Below are 20,330 nucleotides of genomic sequence, written 5' to 3' on the forward strand. Positions count from 1 at the left end.
GAGTGGTGTTTCTATCCTAACAGCTTTTTTTTTTAAATAATGCAATTTGGAATTAGTAGGGATTATCTTGTTACAGGTGCATGCCCTAGACTACATATCACTATTTTGCACTGAGAAATGTGTTTATTTTTACTTTATCCTTCACTTCATCCAGTTACTGAGTGATCATCAGCCTAATGCTTGCTTACTGACAAGTTCCATTACCTCCCTTAAAGACTCCTTAAACTTTCTTTTAAAGAAAGCACTTGGGAACTTACTGAATAATGGGTTATAATCAAAATACTTTGTGATGGATGTAAGATGAGTAATGTACATATATACCACCAAATAAAAATCATTGCTCTATACAATTTGCCCATGTATGACTAAAAACAGGCAATAATTTTAAAAATAATTAAACGGAATTTGGCAAAGTCTTCCCTAGCTTTAAGGTACTTAAAGAATGTCAGTGGAGGGACGCCTGGGTGGCTCAGTTGGTTGGGCAGCTGCCTTTGGCTCAGGTCATGATCCCAGTATCCTGGGATCAGTCCCACATCCGGCTCCTTGCTCGGCAGGGAGCCTGCTTCTCCCTCTGTCTCTGCCTGCCATTCTGTCTGCCTGTGCTCGCTCTCTCTCCCTCTCTCTCTCTGACAAATAAATAAAATCTTAAAAAAAAAAAAAAAAAGAATGTCAGTGGAGATACTTGTGGGTCACTCCTCAGCTACTTAGTAGGTTATATTAATCTAACCTAGTTGAGAAGAAACAGCATCTTTAGAACTTCTGTGTGTCAGTTACAAAGAAGCAAATCTCTAAAAGCAAAGAATCTGCTACTCTACTCGTTAATGGCCAATATTTGCACAAAACAGAAGTTGCAAATATGAAGCATGATTCAAAAATCCTCGACTGAGTGGCTGTTATCAAATACTATTACTTAGCAGCTGTGTTCCAAAGACTCTTTAGGTGCTATGCACAGCCAACACAGGGGCAACTTTATTTTAGTGCCTTGGATCCTTGTTGCTCAGAGTACAGTTTGTGGTCCAGCAGCACTGGCATCACCCAGGAGCTTGTTAGAAATGCAGGGTCTCAGTTCCAAGCCCTACTCCAATCTATGAATCAAAACCTGCCATGTTAATACATCCCCAAGTGATTTGTGTACACATGAAAGCTGGAGGAGCACCTCCCTGTACATTAAAAAAAAAAAAAAAAGAATGTGATTTATAGGGCGCCTGGGTGGCTCAGTTGGTTAAGCAACTGTCTTTGGCTCAGGTCATGATCCTGGAGTACTGGGATCAAGTCCCGCATAGGGCCCCCAGCTCCACAGGGAGTCTGCTTCTCCCTCTGACCTTCTCCCCAGCTCATGCTCTCTCTCTCTCAAATAAATAAATAAAATCTTAAAAAAAAAAAATCTGATTTATATTCCCTTTACCAAAAAGATGTTGTCAGACTTTGAAATGTGAACAAGGACATGAGCACTGGTAATACATTAAGCACTACTAGTGGGACAGTAAATGTTATTATACTGTTTTGGAAAACAATGGGCATTATCTACTAAAATTAAAGATGCATATGTCCCACATGCCAGCAATTCCACCCTAAGTTCATGCCCTGAAGAGACTCTTGCATGGTATACCAGAAGACACAAAAAAAAATGTCCTCAGCAGCATTTTCATACTGGCAAAAAAAATGGAATTAACTCAAGGCCCAAAACCTAAATTGTGGGATATTCATAGACTGGAATACATGAAAGTCATGACAGACACAAATTTGAAGAGAATGGTTATATTTGGCTAATGGTATAAAAGCAGACGGGGGCTTCAAAGGTATTGGCTGCCATTTTTTCAGCTTGACTGAATACCTGTTAATTACGCTCCTTTATTCATATATACACTACATGAGCGTTTCAGTATGCGTGATACTGTAGATTTTATCTTACTCCCATTATTGCCACCCTCCAGTAAGAGAATTATCTCCACCTGTCGCCACCTTACTTGAAGGCACATGAGAGGGTTACACTTCCTCATCTCCACTGACATCAGATTTAGCCACGTGACTTGCATTGGCCAATGGAATGAGAGCAGTGGCAACACCTACAAGCAGAAAGAGGTTCAGCTCTGTCTCCTTTCCCTCGGTCATGAGACTGGCACATCCTAGGTTAGTGCTGCTTCTTCAGACTGGATCCTGGGACAAAGACACGCGCAGAGTCCCAGCTACGGCAGCCAATCCACGGTAACTCACAGGCAACATGTAACGTGAGAAAGAAAGAAAGGCTTATAGTTCAAAGCCGCCAAGAATTCGGAATGATTACCACAGCATGATCTAACAACAGCATCCTAATAGTATATATATTTAGAAAAGGACTCTGGCCTACAGATGCCTGCCTACTTCAGTTTAGGTGAATCTCAGATATACTGAGCACTTACGGGTTCCAACTACGGTTAGAGTTTTAAAACAGTGGTTTGCAAACATTTAGATCTTATTAACCAAACTTCCCCTCGAATTTTACCAAGTTCAAAACAATCTTTCCCAAGGGGCACCTTGGGTGGATCAGTTGGTTTAGAGCCAACTCTTGGTTTCGGGTCAGTCATGATCTAAGCATAGTGTGAATGAGCACCGTGTGGGGCTGTGGGGCTTGGTGCTCAGCAAGGAGTCCGCTGGAGATTCTCTCTCTCCCCCTGCCCCTCCCCCTGCTTCCCCTCCCTGCCCCACCCCTGCACATGCTCCTGCTCTCTCTCAAATAAATAAATAAAAATCTTGAAAAACAATCATTCCCACCTCATGATTAGAACGGCCATCATCAAGAAGAAAAGAAAGCAACTGCTGACTAGAATGTGACAAAAAGGGAGTTATGCACTGCTGGCAGGGCCGTAAATTGGTACAGCCATTATGGAAAACAACATGGAGGAACCTCAAAACATGAAAAAACAGAACTACTATACGACCTAGCCATTCCACTTCTGGGAACATATCCAAAGGAAACAAAGACACTAACTTGAAAAGATATCTGCACTCCTGTGTCCAGAGCACCATTATTTACAAGAGCCAAAATATGGAAACCACCTAAGTGTCCACTGACAGGCAAGTGGACAAAGAAGCTGTGATGTATGTAGTACATAAACACGTAATAGATTATTCGGCCATTAAAAACGACAACAACAACATCAAGGAAATCCTGACATTTGCGACAATACGGATGGGCCCTGAGGGCATTATGAAATGAAGTGAAATAAATCAAAAAGGGAAACAGACATACTGTATGATCTAATTTATATGCACAATCTTGAAAGAGAAAGAGAGAGAGAGAAAGAAAGAAAAGACAAGAAAGGAAAAAAAAAACCCAACACACACAAAAAGATCAGACTGGTGGTTACCAGAGATGGGAGCGGGGTGGGCAGCAGCTGGGGGAATTTGAGGAAAGACGGCAAAGAGTACAGACTTCCTGTTCTAAGATACACAAGTACTAGCAACATAATCTGCAACACGATGACTATTGTTACCACTGCTGTAGGATATATAGAATTTGCTGAGAAAGTAAATCTTAGCAGTTTCCCCCACAAAGAGAAAAAAGGGTTTTTTCCTCCCTCATTTCTTTTTAGTCTACCTATACGGCATGTTAGATGTTAACTAAACTTACTGTGGTAATTATTTCACAATATTCATAAGTCAAACCTTAATGCTGTAAACCTGAAACTCACACAGTGATGTATGTCAATTATATATCAATAAAACCGGAAAAAATTAAATATATACACAAAATATAAATTTTTTTTAAAAGATTTTATTCATTTATTTGACAAAGAGAGATCACAAGTAGGCAGAGAGGCAGGCAGAGAGAGAGGAGGAGGCAGGCTCCCCGCTGAGCAGAGAGCCTGATGCAGGGCTCGATCCCAGGACCCCGGGATCATGACCCAAGCTGAAGGCAGAGGCTTAACCCACTGAGCCACCCAGGCGCCCCCAAAATCTAGAATATTTTAAATGATCTTTTTCTAAAAATAAGTGTACATTTTAACACCAAGAATGTAGAAGGAGAAAGGGTGCCTGGCTGGCTGGGTTGGAAGAGCATGTGACTCTTGATCTTGAGGTTGTGAGTTCGAGCACCACATTTGAGGAAGAAATTACTTAAAATGAATGAATAAATTAAAACTTAAAAAATAAAATAAAAGAATGCAGAAGGGGCAAAATCTCAGACTAAAAGACAGCCCTTCCACTGAATACACTGAGATTTATAAAGAACTCACTCCATGATCCCCATCACAGTTTTGTCATGGGACAGCCCTGGTCTACAGAGACACATCAGAGACTGATTGATTTAAAAGAATAGAAACACCAGACACCCCTTATGAACTAAACTTCAGTTACAAAAATGAAAAATATTAATGTTCAAATTGCTTGTTTTTAAAAATTGGGAAAATCCAGAGTATTATATGTATGTTGATTTACTAAACCATTATCTCAGAGAAAATCTGCTCCTTGTGCTGGAGGAAGCATCCTGTTGCATTGCAAAGGTTAAATGATACACTCGAAAAATCTGGCAGAGCTGTGAGGCAGACCTGTCATGCCTCCTTACTAAGAAAGGCATTAAATGAGAGCTTAATACTTTGTTATCTTCCCACAACAAAAATGTTTTGAGTTCCTGTTACTGGTATTATAACATTTAATAAAAAATCTCAAAACCTGTCCATCAGGTAGGTATTTTCTATTTGTACAAATATATTTACATAAACTGTATATATTTGTATAAATTGTGTGCACTCTGCTTCTTTCATTTTCTCTTTGAGTATATCTCTTCTGTGTTTTGTTATTCAAAAGCGGGTAGTAACCAAACAGGATGTATTAGGTGGTCAGTTAAATTAGCTTTCGAGAAGGTTATGGCAAACAAAACCAGAGCTCAGCTGATAAACTGTTTCCTTGTTTCACAAAAAATACTTGTTCAGGGGCCACCTGGGTGGTTCATGACCTGCCTTCGGCTCAGGTCATGATCCCGGAGTCCTGGGATCGAGTCCCACATTGGGCTCCCAGCTCCATGGGGAGTCTGCTCTGACCTCCTCCCCTCTCATTCTCTCTCTCACTCTCCCTCTCAAATAAATGAATAAAATCTTTTAAAAAATTTGTTCATTCTTTTGAATAATAATTAAGTACTTAACTGTCTAATTGTAGAATCGGTTCATAAAGAAGGATTATGTCAAATTATTTAAGTTGCTTTGTGCAGGACCCAAATAGCAGGTTGACTTTATGGCTCTTCAGTTTTCTTTAACTATTTTCTTTTTTTTTCTTTAACTATTTTCACTTTAAGCTCTAAATCTGTGTAAACTTAAATGTTCACCAACCTCTATCAATGATTAACTCCTTCCATTTAAGCAAAAATGATGTTTAATAAATAAACTTTTAAGTATCAGTTGCATTACCTGAACCTCAGCTTCTCCATTTCTTATCTACAATTCCCTTTTCCCAAAGAATTTACCATCAAATCAGCACATATCCCCCACAGCTCCTAAACATATCCCTCTGGCTGTCCCATGTTCACCTCGACACCACTCTCTGTCACTCTGTTGTGACCTCATGCCAAACCTGCCTCCCTTCGGTGCTCATCAGAACCCAGAGGACACTCTAATTCCACTTATGGAGATCAGAGACCTTGACAGCTCAACTACTGAGTTCATACTGAAAAACTCCCTTCTCCGTTCAAGCTAGCCCTACATCTATTACTAAAATCATTTCCCATTTTTAGCCCTTTGATTTCATCATTTTCATTCAGTGAAATGGATTATTTCCTACATTGCTTATTTGGGGTTCCTAAAATTTCACATAGACTCAGTACCTTCTACTAGATTACCTAAGTCAGGTAAATTATTCTCTCTTCTCTGCTTCCTTTATTCAATACAATTTCCTTTATTCAACTTTTCCACTTCTCTACTTTCTACCCAAATGTTCCTAACACCCAGGAACTTCCATCTCATTCAAAAGGCAATGATAAAAGTATCCAACCACAAAGAAATCTACCCAAATTAATGTAAGACTAAGGGTACAGAGAGGAAAGAGTAGTCAAATTAAATGTCAAAAGTATAGTTAGCAGTTTTCCTATCACTTAGAAGTTTAAAAAAGATAATTTTTTTTTTAATGAAAGGTATCCATTTGGTTGTCTAAAGCCCATTCCCACATGACAGAAAGGACAGGTTGCATTTCCTGTGGTATTTTAATAGACCACCTGGCCCTCAACAGAAATCGGTATGGTGATGCAAAAGAAATCTCAAGAATTCCAAATGCACTATTGCTGTTTGGCAGAGTTATATAATTCATTGTATCCAGTTAAGAACAGATAGCTAGAAAAAAAGTATACAAATGTCTTCTGCTCATGTCCTTCAGCTAAACAAGGAATAGGAACTGCCCATGGTAACAATTCTAAGGAATGCAGGTGAACCCATTCAATAACTATCCCACAGACTTTATTAAGTGTAGGTCTCAAACTGGTCCAAACAACAGCTGAGTTATAGTAATTTATGTATCTTAAAAATTTTTATCATTGTTCAGCTCCTTTAAAAGTGCTTAGAAGGGCCACCTCGGTGGCTCAGTGGGTTAAAGCCTCTGCCTTCAGCTCAGGTCATGATCTCAGAGTCTTGGGATCGAGCCCCATATCGGGTTCTCTGCTCAGCAGGGAGCCTGCTTCCTCTCTCTCTCTCTCTCTCTGCTTGCCTCTCTGCCTACTGTGATCTTTCACTCTCTGTGTGTCAAATAAATAAATAAAAATCTTAAAAAAAAATAAAAATAAATAAAAGTGCTTAGAAACTGAGAGGTGTCTGGTGTTTCAGTTGGTTAAGCACCCAACTCTTGCTTTTGGCTCAGGTCATGATCTCAGGGTCCTGGGATCAAGCCCCATGTCCGGCTCTGTGCTGGGAGCCACATAGGCTTAGGATTCTCTCTCCTTCTCCCTCTGCCCTTCCCCCCACACCCATGCACACACAGTCTTTCACTCTCTCTAAAATAAATAAATAAATAAATATGTTAATACTTACAAACTGAAATTTAAGACACACTACTTCACAAATACTACCCTGCCTGGTTAAAAGGCTCACCTCTAAAGTACCATGAAAGTATCTCCTGCTTCCTCCCCTCCTTTTTTGGCTAAAATACTTAACTAGCTTCTTTTAAAAATCTTGAGTTCTTTGATTTAAACTGAATGTAAGCACTCACAGAAGTTTCATTTAGGTAGGAGGGAGTGATACCAAACTTTCTTGGCAAGTTAGGAAAAACTGGGAGAAGCAAAAGGACAATTAACTGCCATTTTAGTAGCGCTGAATTGCCGTAAAATTGGTGGTCCTGATAATTCCCTAACAAACACAAAAGCTTGAGCAGCCTTGGACATGATTCAGCTACTGATATCCAAAAACTAGCTAAATGCATAAAACACTCACTCACTTCCAAGACTGTCCACTGAGAGAAAAGAGTAATGCCATAAAATTTATTCTTTCTATATGCCTAGAAGACAACCAAACAGTTGTAAAGAATTTGTTTTACACCCAGAGAAATAATCAATGGGTATAATAAATCTTCTGTATAATAAATCCACCACACATCTCAAATAGTTTTTCAAAGAAAACCAGACTCAGAGCAACTGACTTTGTTTTCAGAATCACAACCTCAATGTCACTAGTTAGTTAATTTAATTATTATTTGGAAGAATGATTAAGAAAGATATGCCAAAACAAGCTACAGAATCAACTAAAACACAGTCCACAGTTAAACCGTTTCTACTTACTGAGAAAATGTTGACAGAATAAATACGTGTGTGTCCAAAGAACTAAGGGTACTGCATAAACAAAGTACAATTTATCCTACCAAGTGCCATCGGTTAGATTGTATCTAGTCCCTATCAAACCCACCAACTAAAAAATGGGAGGGGGATTCAATCATTTAACTAGACATTCTGATTAAATTCACGGCATTTACAAATTCTTTTTATAACACAGGAAGCCAACTATTACCAGAAATATCCGCTAGAGCTATGATTTGAAAAAACTTGAGGAATAGTTGGATAGTGAGGAGTTCAATCAGAGAACCCTGTTTTGAAGTTGAGAAACTGCTTTTCTTTTTTTTTTTTAAGATTTTATTTATTTATTTGACAGAGAGAAATCACAAGTAGATGGAGAGGCAGGCAGAGAGAGAGAGAGAGGGAAGCAGGCTCCCTGCCGAGCAGAGAGCCCGATGCGGGACTCGATCCCAGGACCCTGAGATCATGACCTGAGCCGAAGGCAGTGGCTTAACCCACTGAGCCACTCAGGCGCCCCAGAGAGAAACTGCTTTTCAATAATAAAATGAAGTATATTTCTCTTACTCTGTTAAACATTTCTTACATGTATCTTATTAAAAAACTGCCACTTAATGACTCTCTCCTTTAAATGATAAACAATCGACATTCATTAATTTCCTGAGAACTACTGCTGAGAACATCCCCTTCTCATCAGTCATTCATGTATAAAGTCATATGAGACTTTATTTAGAAGGCTATGCCAAAACAAGCTAATGAATAAAACTAAAACACAATTCGCAGATAGCCTTGCTACTGAAAACTGGTATGTTTACTTTTCTTTAATAAATATTGAGCCACTTTTTTTTTCTTTTTTACTTCAGCAGTGAGGAAACTTACAGGTACATCAGAAATTCAAATCTATGATCAGTTTATTCATCTTAATGTTAAACTCCTAGTTTTATTTTCTCTGGTCCCAGTTTTGTAATTCTTTTTTTTTTTAAACCAACATTTCTTGTAGGTGTTGTTTTTTACAAACTGATTCAACGTTTCTGTGTAAAACAGTGTACATAAGAATAAAACATAAATATATTTCCGATCCAGTTTTCTCTGGCTCTTCTGAATCTGAAATACTTAAATTGAGAAAGAAAGTTTTAAGTTCATCAGCATTTCAAATGAGTAAAAATTATTATTCAAAATTCATATAAAAGTATACTTTCATACTTTTCCCTATAACACATGCTTATATTCTTAGAGAGAATTCAATTCTAAAAATGCAAATCTACTTCTGGACCAACATAAAATATACACTTAGCTCTTTGTATAGTTAAACTGAAAACTGAAAATGCAAGCTTCCAGAATTTTAAGGTGCAGAAGGGATGCCAAAGTGCCAAAGTTTAAAAGAGAAAGAAAATCCTATTTTTAAGAACAGAGAAAGGAAGAAAGGAAGCTAACATGCCAACATTTAAAAGAAAAAGAAAACTTGTTTTTAAGAAAAGTGAAAGGAAAACGTGGTTTTCCCCATGTAAAGTTGGCATTTTCCTTCTACATTTTAAGACCTGGAGTGTCCCATAATTTTCATGGTATCTCATTTCAACTATGTACTACTCAGAGCACATCTATCTGTCTACCTCCCCATACTCTCCCCTAGCTCAGACGTAGTAAAGTGGAACACTCACGCACCGACCCCACTAAATTACATTACCTTCCAGAACTAGGAAATAGGTCAGCACCTTCCCTGCGGTGTTCCTCAGGTGGGAGCCTAACATCACCGTCCCTAGGTAGGACACCCTCACAAGGGCACCACCCAGGGAGATGAAGCTGATCTTCTACCTTCCCAAACTGCACTTTCCCTTAAGAGTCCTCCCAGAGTGCTGTGGAGTTCAAGTGCACCGAGTCAGTTCAAGGGACTACGCAGATTAGGTACATGGCAAGTACAGAGTGTTATGTTACTCAATTATCTTGGCAGCGAACTGAAACAATGGCCTCAGTATCTTTACTCCCTGCAATCAAGTCTCTCCTCTACCCTTTGGCCAGGGCTGTGCACCTTTTTTTCAAATATCAGTTTTTTTAAAAAATGGGAGGGGAAAAGCTCGAAGTTCAACTTCCAAGTTCAAGCTAACTACCCTCAAAGCCACCTAAAAACCAACTGCGTTGTCGTGATGGTCTTTGCTCAAAAATGTCCTGACTAGGGACGCCTGGGTGGCTCAGTTGGTTAAGCAGCTGCCTTCGGCTCAGGTCATGATCCCAGTGTCCTGGGATCAAGTCCCGCATCGGGCTCCTTGCTCGGCAGGGAGCCTGCTTCTCCCTCTGCCTCTGCCTGCCATTCTGTCTGCCTGTGCTTGCTCTCTCCCCTTCTCTCTCTCTGATAAATAAATAAAATCTTAAAAAAAAAAAAAATGTCCTGACTACCATTCCTTCTTTCCCAACTCATTTGAAATTGTGCTTCTGATATCCACTAGCACAGAGGTTGTGGGGTTTTTTTAATTACTTTGCTTTTTCTCACAGAAGCAATAGGTCTTTAGTAAAAAAAAGAAAAAAAAAACAAGGATACATAAAAATTGTTTATTCTGGAAACCCATTATTCAGAGATAATCCCTGATGACATATTAGTATATATAACTCTTTTTTTTACAATACTTTTTCTCTATATATGTATAAAACAAAATAGGCTCATATTGTACGTATTATTTTATATCCCGTTTCTTGCATTTCATAAAACATTCCCCAAATTGCCTTATCAATAATATTCTACAAAGTTACTTTTGATGGTTATTGCAATTTCCTCCTTCTAAAAATCCTAGGAGCTCCAAAATTGCCACTTTCTTTGCTACCTCTCTCTCTCCACTCATTTCCCAGTATGAACATCACAACTAAAAGGCCTTCATTTAATGAACACATCCTAAACACTGCCAGATAACTGACATTCTGTATTCATTTTTCCATTTTTTATAGCCATTTCATTTATATTTGTTAGATAATTGTGAGTAAGTTACTGCATCTGTCCCAGGACACTCCAAAGCAAGGCCAGATTACCACCGAGTCTATGGTGTGTCTCCCCCACAATCCACCATATATATTTCAAAATGATAGTAACTCCAAACACATTAAGAGTCACAAAAAGGTATGATTTTTTCCAGAAAAGCTACCTCATTTTTTCTTTAAAAATTACAGAACATCAATGTTTTTCTCTCTTTTGGTGCTTCTTTGCTAATGCTGAAACGCATGCTTGGACTGCCTATATAGGATTGAGAAAGGGGTAGCTTATGTCCTAAAGAGTAGTATGATTTAATTTTCTTTCCTAGTTTTTATTTACATTTCAGTGAGTGCAATTACACTAATACAGTGCAGTATTAGTTTCAGGTAGAGAACTTAATGATTCAAGAGTAAGATGATTTTAAATTCAGATTATAAAATCTATGCACAGACTCCCATACCTGAGTATACAGATTTCAGGCAAGTATGTGATGTGGAATCACTGGCAAATGCTTTATGTTGTATTTGAAACTGTACAAAGCTTCCTGAGCTATTTGCTACCCTTTCATTAAATGAATTAATCAACAACAGGACTTGCATTGAGTGATTTTAGGGGGAAATTCCAAGTGACTTATACAGCAGATCTCCACACTTCAACTGAGAGAGATGATTTTCTTTCAAAAAATCCAATGTTCAAAAAGTATCAACACACTAATGATAATGACAGTAGTTAAGAGTTTGGGCTCCAAAGTCAAACTGCTTTGGCTTAAATTCTGACTTTCATTAGCTGTGGGACTATGCCTCTACACCTCAGTTTCCTCGTGAAAAAAAAACCTCCCTCATTGGGTTTTTCTGAAGATTAAGTGACTTAATACACGTAAAGTACGTAGATCAGTGTATTAAGCCCTCAAAAATGTTAATTATCAGCATCATTAGTCATAATTCTTTCTATACTTTTATAAAACATTCAAAACCTAATTTTCCATCCCTTTTGCCCCTTATTAAGGAATATACAATGCCATATGATCACAAAAATATTATACATCGCTGTATTGAACCCCCGGCTTGTAATCTGCAGGTCCACTGTTCTGTTCCAATTGTCTTTAAAAAAATCAACTGAGGTTTAATATTTACCTTTTATATAATTTATCACAGCCTTTTTTTTTTTTAAAGATTTATTTATTTATTTGAGAGACAGACAGCCAGCAAGGCGGGGATGGGAAGAGGGAGAGAGAAACTTTTCTGCAGACTTCTGTTCAGCACAGAGCCCAAAGCAGGTTTTGGTCTCACAACCCTGAGATTATGACCTGAACTGAAACCAAGAGCTGGACACTTAACTGACTGCGTCATCCAGGTGCCTCTAGCCCATCCTACTTTTAATTTAATTAATTAAACTGCCAGCAAGCTATAAAGTGTTGTGTATATATACTGACCACTATGTACACATACACTACACAGTACTTATATATCCCAAGACAAGACAGGTCTTTAGGAAACCAGTGTTTTAAAAGAAAAAAAAAAAAAAAAGAAAATGAAAGCTGGAATAGGAAGTAGCTGTAATACCATTGTTAGGTTTACATATCATCTCTGATGGATTTTTTCATTTTCATCTACCATTTTAAAAAGAGATCTTAATCCAGCAAACTGGATTCAAGTTATTTGACACAGCTGATTGCTCAAGAATGAAAATCACTCCTTCTTAAAGTTCATTCTGAATACACAGGTGAACTCTGCATTTTCTTTAATTACTCAACTAATAAATGAGCAAGTATTTACTGAACACCCAGAAATGTAGCTGTATCATAAAGTGCCTTTCTAAATAAGTGCCTCATAAAACTGCAGAAGGAAGAGACCACTTCTTTTTTTAGTACCTGCCCACCCCTCGATGCCCTTACTTTGCTAAAAACATTATTGCCTTTATCTACATGAAGGTCATCCTTTACTAGTTTATGAGGTTTTGATACAAAATTCTACATATTTCCCAGTCAGTATTACTCAAAATGTGGGTGTTCACTAAAAGTATGTTGAAAGAAGGAATGAGCAAAACAAATGGTGAGCAGAACCTTAAAGGACAACTAAGATTTAGAGAGATGGGCGAGAAAAAGGCAGGGGTGGGGGTGGGGGGGAGGACAAGGTGACCGGTTAGCAGCGAGAAGAGTACTGGAGAAATAAGTAAACAGGTCTGTATGGAACATTCCCGTCCCCGTGCAGCAAAATGGTAGACTGGGTAAGATCTGGAATTCCTGATCTGGAATCCCCTAGGGGACTTAGGACTTCATTTTCTAAATTAGGCCCATAGTATTTAAACACTTAGTTTTAATGCAGAGCAATTATTTGTTTAAATTAAACCCTATATGAAATCCCTACATATAAAATTGAACAAACGAAGAGGTATAGGGTTTTGCAACTTGGTTCCCACCCACTTGGTCTTCAGCTACCCAACTTCAGAAGAACCAGGAGACCCCTCATGGGAGCAAATCTCAAAAACTACTGGGTTAGAGAAAAGTCTGGAAGGACAGATACCAAAGTGCTCAGAGTATTTACTTCTAAAGAACTAGGTTGGCCTATGTTGGGGGTGGGGTGTATCGTAAGGAAGGACTTGAAATACCCTTTTCCCTTTTTAAATCTTGCATATGTTTGTATTATTTGAATTTCTCCTCACATTGAGCACTTTTTATTTTTTAATTTAAGAAGTAATAAATAAGAGACCATTGCTCTGAAATAGCACTTTTAATGGTTAAACTTCAAGGGCATTGCCACATTTTAATGAATCATTTCCCTATAGTGGAACATTTTCTTAGCTAAATTACACTGTAATGAAAATGAACATCTTTGTGCATAATAATTTCCCATATTTAGAATTATTTCCTTAGCATAAATTTATACAAGTTGGCAGTTTCAATTGAGGTTCTACGATGCACTGTTTAAAATAGGACTCTGTAGAACATAAAAATATAAAATGCAGTAAGTATCTTTAAAAAGCCATTCCATATTAGCAAAATTAGATTCCAGAACTCATGTTTAAGCTACATAAAATCTAATTTACAAAACTAATTAGCCAAGTTTCCACATCTCAAAAGTATATTAAAGAGAAATCTGAATCAGAACTTGAATCTCTCTACCTTTCATGAATTTTTCATAACTTCTCTTGCCACTTATCGAAAACATACACTTAAAAGAATTTTTCCTTCACAGTTGGGTTTCACAATCTAATTCTGTGAAGTCACACTACTGTGACAGTACAATCATTCTCTGGCAACAAACTGACATCATTAAGATCCTTATTTGTTGGTTCTTTGGGGTATATGGATGTTCTATTTTTACTTCTTTTAAGACCAAAATTTATTTTCTATTGCCTCTCCATTAAGCTCATAAGATTGATACATTTTAATCTAATTTATTCTCTTTCCTCCTAGCCATCTTTATAAAACTGTCTTTTGGTGAGTGCTCAGAAAAATGCCGATCCAAACAAAATACAAACAACCTCTCGTCAATAATCTGTCACTGCTCTGCACTCCCTGGGAAGAAAAACTCCCAGATCAGAGAGTCTGTTGTTCTTTTTCATCTCTCTGCTCCTGTTTTAATATAAGAGTGCTTTTTGTTAAATTACCTTTTAAGTAAATCAGTATGGTTCGATCGCTAACATGATTCCAACGGAGAAAAGAAGAATTTCCAATGAAACGTTTTCCTTTTTCCAAAAGCAAGTGTTAATAGAAATGCCAAGGTCACTTCTACTACTATGTAACAGTTTTAAAATTAAGACTCTTTAGACTCTATCAACAAAGATTTGCTTAGTCCCCACTGGGTACCAAGCATTAAGCTAAATACCAGCGGTTCAACATGAGTAAAACATAAGCAAGATCGACTCTTACAGACCTTTCCATCAGTGCAAAGACACTTAGGCAGACTATAAATCTTTATGAAATGGGAGGTTCCAGTACCAAAAATAGTGGAAGGATTCTTTAGAAAAAATAGATTAGAACTAACTTTGGGATACCTGCAACATGGAGCCAAAGAATTTGTATTTTATATTCAAATAGAGAAAGCCTGGGCACTCAAAGGGATCTTCAGAAAATAGTCATCTATTTAGGCCCTTCTTGAAACTTTCAGTGGCTTCTCACTTCCTCTAAGATAAATGCCAATTCTTTAATAAGCCTAACTAAATCCTGCTTTATTATCATCCCCACCCACCCAAGACCTCTGGCTGTCGTCACACAGGGCTTTTTCTCTGTTTGCCTTGTTGCAGATTTTCAAAGTTTACGTATCACAATCTAGTAACTATGTGTGACACGTGCTTCTATGTGATTTCTTTTTTTAAAATGCAGGTCACGGGGTGCCTGGGTGGCTCAGTGGGTTAAGCCTCTGCCTTCAGCTCAGGTCATGATCTCGGGGTCCTGGGATCGAGCCCCGCATCAGGCTCTCTGCTCGGCAGGGAGCCTGCTTCTTCCTCTCTCTCTCTCTCTGCCTACTTGTGATCTCTGTCTGTCAAATAAATAAATAAAATCTTTAAAAAAATAAAAATAAAAATAAAATAAAATGCAAGTCACAATCCACTCCACTGAACTGACAATCTACTCATGAGTGCCTAGCTATCTGCAGTTTGAAAAATACTTTAGTCTACCACCCTCTTTCTTATTGACTTTTGCATTACGTTCTTTTTTCCTGAAAACTCTTGCTTTTACGTGGCTACGTCCTATTCTACTTTGTGACCTTAGGTTGTTTTGTTTTGTTTTGTTTTTTTTAAGATTTTATTTATTTGTCAGAGAGCGGGAGGGAGCACAAGCAGGGGGAGCAGCAGGTGGAGGGAGAATCAGGCTCCCCGCTGAGCAAGGAGCCTGATCCAGGACTTGATCCCAGAACTCTGGGAACCAGACCTGAGGCAAAGGCAGAAGCTTAACTGACTGAGCCACAGGTGTCCCTGTGACCTTAGCTCTTAACCATCACTTCCCCAACCCTCCTAGATAAGGTCTCCCTTCTCTGTGGTCCCAAAGTACCCCAAACTTTCTAACACTTATTATACTTTACTGTAACTGTTCTGCACTAGTTGTCTTTGCAGGCTGCAAACTCCATGAAAGTAAGGACTCATTCCTCTTCACTGCTGAACCCCAAGGGCCTAGACTAGTGCCTATTACATATTCGACAGTCCGTAAATATTCGAGGAATAAAAAAGTTAGGATATAGACTTAATAATCTATGTATTTAACCACACAATGAAAAGATCAGCCACTTAAAAACTGTTCAGAGGTTTAGCTACTTCCAAGAAAAATAAATTCTCAGTTCCTATTTTGTAAAGAATTAAGTTCCTAGGCTAGCCCACAAAACACACACAACACAGTTAACTGATAAGAGGACCTCTGTATTTCCCTCTCTACAAAGACAACAGGACTTTCACTCCCCTAAGTAGAAGAATACGGGATTAAAGGGGTGCTTTTCTTTCTCTTTACCCCATCAGCAATTCCAGGAGAAAGTGACTGACCTAAGCGCTAAGACTGAGATAAAGGTCAATATTCCAGACAGGCCCCTCCCCCGAACTCTCACTGGCTCTCTCCCACTTGGATGCCTTCAAGGCAAGTTTTCCTTTCCATTCCAACTCCTAGGAGGGCAACTTCCTGATCAAGAACTTTCCCTCCCTGCAGGGGAGACCTGACCCACAGCTTTTTAAGTGCTACAGTTTCCTCTGGGTAGGTAAATTAAGAAGGAAAAGATTAAGCACAGATCTAAACTAAATTCTCCAATTCAGCTTTACCAGAAGTAACAATGAAACTGTATTTTAACAGCATTTTAATCTTCATCTGGTTTCTTGACCCTGATCTCAACTTGACCAGAATGTGGAGACAGGGGGAGTATAATTAACATACTGAAAAGCTTACACATGAACAGTATTCATTGCAGTCTGACTTCTGGGTCCTAGGAGAAGAGTACCATGGAGAAGCAAGGTGGGGGAAAGGGGAAGAGGAGTGAAATAAAGAAGGTTCCTCTACCTATTCCCATTTAGAATTTCCCTTGGGCAAAAAACGTCTACATAGGTTGAATCTATTTTAATATCTCACAACCTTTCCTTCCAAATTCTCATTCTTGTTTTTCTTTTCTCTTCTTCCAGAGCCTTTATGCTATCCAAAGATCTCCATTTTCAACACCCACTTTTAGAAATACTGCAAATTTTGTCAAACCTCCGAAATGTAATATGATCGCTACTACTTACCTCTCCTATCTTTACTCAGGTCAAAATTCCCATTTCCTCAGTGTAGCTGATCAGGGGGAAAGCAATCTGATTAAATCCATTCACATTACAATAGAATAACTGATGGACAGTCCTAGCCCTTGATCCCTACTGGAGATATATGTTTTATTTTCATATATATTTTAAAACACACATACGCACATACATTATTCTTAAGCTATAGAAATGTAATTATAGTAATCTCAGAGAAAAGATGTGAGGTGCCTAGATGCTCACGATGAAGGAGGCAGGTCTGCTCTGACCAGCATTTCCCAGGGATCCTGTCCCCAAAATTGTTCCCATTTTACACTGCCCTCGACATTCAGTCCTCAGTAAGTCATAAAAACTCCAGGGTGTGAAGAAGGCCAGCTTGGAAAACATCTGTAGCTCTGGGAGACTTTTATATCCATTGGGTGAGTTAGTAACAATCACTATTAGGGTGAACAAGTTATCTCCAATATTCTAATAATCATTCCATTAGCTAAAAGAAAAACATACACTCAGGTTACATACTGAAATTATTCATTCTACTAAGAAAGTCAGTGAGGCATAAAAGGGTTAAATAACATTTCCATTGTTTTATAATTTAGTAGTTGAGAAGCAGGATTGGACTGACCTTCATACTTTTAATCAGTTGCTTATCCATAATTCCACTTGGCAATCTTTAGTTTTATTTTCTATAACACTTCTGAAATTTGGAAGTAAAATTTTTTTGAACAGTTACATTAAAACAATAGGAAAATGAGCTTGAACTCCTGAGAGGCAGGTGCCATGTCTTTTTCAGTGGTTTTTGCTATAAAAGAGTGAAGGCTAACAACGAATTTGTGTGCACTCAGAAATTAACCACAAAAGCAGCCTAGCTGCGTTCATTTAGCTGTAAGTGGCTCTTAACTTCAGTGCCACCAAAAATATTTATTTGCCACCACCAGATGGGTCTAACTGTGTAAAAGACGACAAAAACTTCGGAAAACAAGATCTTCCACTTTGCCTGAGAAGTTAAGCAAATGAAATTTTAACTGAATAATTGGTGTTTGCCATTCTTTAGTATTTTGTTTAGCCAGCCATCAAAATAAATTCTTTGTAATTCAAGTGATAACTGGGACTGTTTTCAAACCAAGCAATGAATATATGAAAACACCAGCTGTGTGTGGTCTCTCTTGAATCTGGTCATAGCATACCTTTTGTGGCTTTTCTCAAGAGAATAGAAAGGGAAACAGGAGGAAAGATGATCAAGAATTGACAGGTAAGGTATTCTGGAAAATATCAATGGCCCTTACTCCACTTTCCCCAAGTAGAAGCATTATGTTGCCTGCTATCAGGTTGGTTGGTTTTTTTTTTTTTTTTTTTTTGTCAGTATTAGCCCCCAGACCTAAATTTTTTTTCCATAAATAACATAATACAACAATTTAAAAAAAAATACCCAACATGAAAGGAAGAAAGAAAACAGATAATCACATCAAAATATGTACAAAGGATTTGAATAGACATTTCTCCAAAGAAGCTATATGAAGAGCAAGTAAGCATGTGAGAAGACCCTCAATACGATTAGCTCCGAGGTAAATGCAAATCAGTATCACTTCACACCCACTAGAATGGCTGTAACAAGAACTATCCAACAGATCATCACAAGTGTCGGTGAATACCAGGAGAAACTGGAACCTTCATACAGCGTTTGGCCGGAATGTAAAAGGATGCCTTCTACTATACAAAAGTTTGGCAGTTTCACAAGGAGTTAAACACGCAGACACCCAAGAGAAATGAAAGCATATGCTCACATAAAAACCTGCACACAAATGTTTATGGCAGCAGTGTTATTCACAAGAGCCAAAACGTGGAAACATCCTGAATGTCCATGAATGGACAAACAGTATGTGATATTATGGTACACTGATGCAATGGAATATTATCCAGCCATAAAAAAAGAATAAAGTTCTGATACACCCTACAACATGAACGGACGTTGGAAACATTTTGCTACGTCAAAGAAGCCAGACACCAAAAGCCACATATTGTAGGATTCCTTTTATATGAAATTTCCAGACTAGGCACATCCATAGAGAAAAAAAGTAGATTAGCAACTGCCAGAGGGTGGGGTAAAGGAGAAATGAGAAATGACTGCTAATGGGTACGGGGTTTCACTCTGAGGTGATGAAAATGTTCAGGATAATGGTGATAGTTGCAAAACTTTGTGACTAGAGTAAAACCCACACTTTAAAAAGATGAATTTTATGGTATGGGCAGTGTATCTCAGTTAAAAAAAAAAAAAACAAGTGTTCATTTACAGAAAGATGACATATATGTGTAACAGATTCGTAAAGGTAATATACATAATTGTGTACAAAAACGTAATCGCCTAATGCAGATGAATGTTTTTGTTTTTTGTTTTTTTTTTAACTGAGATACATTTCACTTACATAAAAGAACGAGAGCAGGCGGTGAGACGGAGCAACTGCCGAGCCCCGAAGCGGTGGAGCTGGGGTGTGCCCGAGCCCGCGGGGCGGCGTCTCCATCCGAGCTCACCTTCCACCGGTCCCGCAGCCACCCCCCCACCCCCCCCACCCCCGCTGCCGGGCCCAGCGTCCCGGGCCACCCGCCCACCCGCAGCTGCCCGGCTCCACCGTCCGCGCCCAGGGCCAGCCGAGGTGCGGCAGGCGCGGGGACCCCGGGGGAGGGGGCCCGGAGGCTCCCGAGGGGCGCGCAGCCGCCCCGCACAGCCCGGGCCCTCCCGCGCCCCGGCCGCAGGGTCCCAGCCCGGGCCCACCCACCTCCCTCCAGTACCTGGGATGCGCCCGAACCCCGCGCCGCGGCCACAGCCCAGACTTCCCCTCCATTATCACCTGCCCCGGAGCGCGGCCGCGCCGGCCGGTGTGAGCAGAGGGGACCCCGCCTCCTCAGACGCGACCTCGGCTCCCGGGGCGGGGGGTGGAAGGAGCGTTCACCTAGTGCCCCCGCGGCGGCGCGGCGGCTGCCCCCGGCCGCGGCTCCTTCCTGCTGGCGCGCCTCCTCGCGCCCTCGCGGCCCCGCGCTGACAGCCCGGGAGCCGGCGCCCACGGCCCGCTCGCTCCCCGCCCCCGCGCGGCCGCCCCGCGCACGCGCAGCCCCGCCGCCGCCCGAGGGGAAGCGAGCGCCTGGTGATGTGGCCGCGGGGGCGGCGACCGGGAGCGCGAGCACCGCCCCTCCCCGACCCCCGGCCGCACCCTGAAAGCCACCGCCCGGGGGGGCGGGTTGGAGGACAGGACAGGGGAGTCTTTAGGGAACCGTACCCCGGAGAGAAGGACTGTGGCCTTTCGGCAGCGCCCTGTCATCCCCGCAGACCCACGCCCATCCACATCGCCAGCTGCTCCTAGGTCCGAACCCCCAAATCTATGACTCATGATTTCTGTGCTCAGACCAGGGGCCTCCTGGTGGCTGCGTTCG

General features: G+C 40.0%; 1 protein-coding gene across 11 annotated transcripts in view; it reads right to left on the reverse strand.

Moving 5' to 3' along the window:
- Nucleotides 1–19,979, reverse strand: part of SLC41A2 (solute carrier family 41 member 2) — a 131,854-nt gene extending 111,875 nt beyond the window's left edge. The window contains exons 1-2 of one of the 11 annotated variants that reach the window (XM_059186726.1): nt 9,423–9,651; nt 1,968–2,066 (exon numbers count right to left, since the gene is read on the reverse strand). The gene's annotated coding sequence lies outside the window, so the exon portion shown is untranslated. The other 10 variants (XM_059186732.1, XM_059186731.1, XM_059186729.1 and 7 more) reach the window with 10 other exon arrangements.
- Between the last annotated feature and the right edge of the window lie 351 nt (nt 19,980–20,330).

The sequence above is a fragment of the Mustela lutreola genome, chromosome 8 (assembly GCF_030435805.1).
Source record: "Mustela lutreola isolate mMusLut2 chromosome 8, mMusLut2.pri, whole genome shotgun sequence".
Taxonomy (NCBI): Eukaryota; Metazoa; Chordata; class Mammalia; order Carnivora; family Mustelidae; genus Mustela; species Mustela lutreola.